Below are 4,098 nucleotides of genomic sequence, written 5' to 3' on the forward strand. Positions count from 1 at the left end.
TCTTTTTGAAACAGGGTCTCCCTGTAGCCCCAGCTGTCCTGGAACTCATTTTGTAGACCAGGCTGGCCTTGAACTCACAGAGATCTGCCTGCCTCTGCCTCCCGAGTGCTGGTATTACAGGCATGCACCACCATGCCCAGCTTTGAAAATCAATGACATATTTTTACAAAGCAGAGAATGAAATCACTGACCTACTCTAAAATCAGTAAGAAATGGTAGCCTTTAAATTTTGTTAAAATTTATTTGATTTTTATTTTATGCGTGTGTTTTGTCTGCATGTATGTAAGTGCACCATATGCATGCAATGCCCATGGAGGCCAAAAGAGGGTATTAGATCCTCAAGAACTGGAGCTATGGATGAATTTTAATTGCCATGTGAGTACTAGAAACCAAACCCCAGTTCTCTGCATGGGCCCACAATGCTCTTAACCACTGAGCCATCTCTCCAGCCTCAAAATTGTAGCCTTTGATTATTTTATTTTAAGTAATACAATGCTTCCTTTATATTTTCTTGCCAATCATTATAATTTCATGTAAGAATAGATTTAGGATACAGTTGTTTTATAAATATATATGTATATATATCAAAATAATATTGAAAATAAAAATTGGAAAATAGGCATCCTAAGAGAAATTAACAGGTACCTTCTTTACTTCAAATGGATACAAATATTTTACAAGTATTTAGCAAATGAAAAGGCTGGTACTGGGGACACCATGTGATAATATATCTGCTGAGAGTACCTGGTTTGCTTTCTCATTATATACACGTACCTCTTCCCATGACCAAATTTTGTTGGGCATGCTATACTAATTAGTAACTTAAAATATGAACTCATCCAGTTGATGCACATCTTGTCAGGGATGGAAAGAAGCATGCTTAAGTAGGTTGCTAAAGTAGATCCTGTTATGCTATATCTCTCATCTGTTTGGTTGAGTTCCAGGAGCTCAGTGTCAAGCTGCTTTCTTGATTTTCCCTACAAGTAAGAAGACCAAGCATCTTGACAGGCACCTTTAACTCAGCCAGTTGAAAAGCACTGATCTGTAGAACTGGAGGCAAAATAATAACAAAGAAAATTTGTGCACAGAAGGAATTTGGGAAGGATGAACAGTTCTGAAGGAATTTTGTTGAATAAACAAGACAAATACTTAAAGCCTTGAATTTAATATAGAATAGAATTAATAACATTGAAGTAATAAGTGCTATTAATTCCAATTGTTGAAAATAATTAGGCTTTTGTAATGAAAATGGATTTTTAAATGTAATTATATATGAGCATTTAGTAAGAACCTTTGTTTTTATAGAACTGAATCTTCAAAGATAGACAGGTGTATACTGAATATATTTTAGTATATTTTTGCCTATACTTCCAGGAAACATTCCTGACCCCTCTTTTTTCTCAAACACCAGAGTGTGGATGGTAAAACTCTTACCTTCCTATTTTCTCTGCTCTTCAAGTATATTCCCCTGGAAGAATTATAGACTCTTATTGAAAAATGACTTTGGATATTCTCAAGTTCTTTGCTTCTCAAAGTATGTTTTACATATCAGCATTATAAGCATCACAAGGGAGCTTATTAGAAATGGAGGCCTTTAGCTTTTACCCCAGAAAGCACTGCATTTTCACTGAGCCCTTGATGATTCAGATGCAATTAAAATTATCTAGTTAACAAACCTTTGTGAATATGACACTCCTGTGTGATATTCCTGACAAGTGGTTAGGTAATCAGTGGTCTTTCAGAACAACACAGTCTTTGACTTGAATTGGCACAAATGGTTACAAAGACCTTCTTCATAGTCTTCCACAAATCTTTGCTCTTGCCTGCCTCCAGTCAGGCATGCTAGTTTTGCTGTGTAGCGGGCTGCGCTGACAAGTTTCCCTCAGGATTCTGCATGACAGCTCTAGCTCTTCACACTTTGAAGACAGATTACTGTGTCTTGATGACTTCTTTTCTAATCTATGTTCAACATCCCTTATCTTTTTATTACTTTTACAGCCTTGCCAATCAAGAATGGGCTAATTCTGACATTTAAAAAAAATACACACACGAAAACTACAACATCCCAGGTGAAACGTAGTATGTTTAGCCTGCCAAATCTGTGCTGATCAGAACAAGAATTTCACCTATTTTGGGGGGTGTTGGGCTCATTTTTCACAATAACTTAAAATAGTTACTTTTTCTCTTCTTACTAAACTAGTCATTGACTACAGTCTTTACTGATATTCCCTATGCTGCTTTCAAGTTACCTTTCCAACCAGACTTCCACAGTTTTTGGTTTTGATCTGTGTATATGGGGAAGAGACTAAAGATGAAATTAGATAATTTTTTCCTCCCATGCTGAATTTCAATCCTACAAAATGTTTGAAAGTTTTGAGTGTATTACCCAATGATTTGCTCTGACCTTTATGTTATATTTAATTTCAATTGCCTATTGTCTTTGTTCAAGGTATTAATTAAATGAATTTATAAGTAAGAATAAAAATAATGAAACGATTAAGAAAGAGGATAGAACTATCAGGAAATCCCATACAAGTTCAGGTTGATGATATAATCAGTAGACTTCAAAAACAGTTATGAATATACCTTACCATGTAGCCACATCTTATGAAGAGCTCAGTTATACACTGGTCATAGGACTGAGTGTGACAGCATGAGCATAGTTTACTAAGTGACAGTGACATTTCTTTTGTAGACTATAAACCAAGTTTTTAAATATTTTATTTATTATTTTTATTTTATGTGTATGAGTGTATTGCCTGCATACATGTGAGTGCACTCATGTCATGCAATGCCGTGGAGGTCAGAAGAGGGCTTCGGACTCCCCAGGAACTGGAGATAAGGATGTTTCGTTGCTGCCATGTGGGTGCTGGGAATCTAACCCAGGTCCTCTGCAAGAGCAGTCAGTGCTCTTAATCGCTGAGCCGTCTTTCCAGCCCCCATAAACCAAGTTTTTAATATTTTGTTCCTAAGTTGGTGTTCTACCACTGAGACTGTAATGGGACTTCCTTTCATTCTTGGAACTGAGAATCCTTTGCCATCTCCATCCTTTGAACTGATTCTTCAGTGGTCTCTGATGACACTAGTTGATGTGTCTCTCTTTCAGTATAAGTATATTCTTACATTAAAACTTAAATATCACCTGGCTACCCCCTCCTTTGGAATCATGTTCAAGTAGTAGCTGTGCACACAGTATGACTTGATACAAAACATTTTTTGTCTATTGAAACAAAGACCATTTTAGATGAATCAAACTTGCTTTGATTTTAAAAGACAAAAATCTATATTCTAAATAAAAGTAATTCAAATAAGGAATGAAAAATATTGGCTCCTGTAATTAAGCCATGAAAAAAGTAATACAGAACTGGTCAAAGACATTCCACACATGGATATAATACTAGTGAGTTCTCTTACGCTCCCACGTTGACTCCCACTTTTTATCTTTCTCTGTCTCTCAATTCTCCTTCTTTCTCTCCAGTTTACAAATCTTATATTTTACAGCTCAGCTATTAATTTTCAAACTTCTGCTGGGCAAATACATACATGGCGTTTTGTACTTTTGGAATCAGAATGTTTTAGTTTATAACAGAAGAAAAAAATCTTTCTTTCCACTTCCAATATTACAGTCCTAGAGAAAAACCTCAAGTGCTATGCTTGAGCAATCTGTTCATTACATACCAGACACCCTGGCCAGGGAGTTTTAGAGTTCTTATTGACCAAGTATGGTCATATGACCAACAATGATTTTTTTTTAATGGGAAGAGCATACTCTTTACTGACTTGTAGACATTATCATTAGGTAAGATAAGGCAAATTCCTAAAAAGAATTGGGCGTGTCCATAAGAAAAGAGGAAAAGGCATTTAGAAATATATTCAACAATCACCATGCTTTTCAGCAGGGATACAGAGAGTAAAAAGTAGATATTAATAATCCATAGTTTCTCATTTTTAATATTGTCCCTCCTGCAGTTAAAGTATTTAGGCATCATCAATGTTTAGAAGAAATTATCAATGTTAATTAGTTAACTTAGACAACATAATATAAATATAACGAATACAGATTAAAATCACTTAAAGTATACCTGGGCTATAGCTATG

The sequence above is a fragment of the Nannospalax galili genome, unplaced genomic scaffold (assembly GCF_000622305.1).
Source record: "Nannospalax galili isolate Female #2095 unplaced genomic scaffold, S.galili_v1.0 scaffold393, whole genome shotgun sequence".
Classification (NCBI taxonomy): domain Eukaryota; kingdom Metazoa; phylum Chordata; class Mammalia; order Rodentia; family Spalacidae; genus Nannospalax; species Nannospalax galili.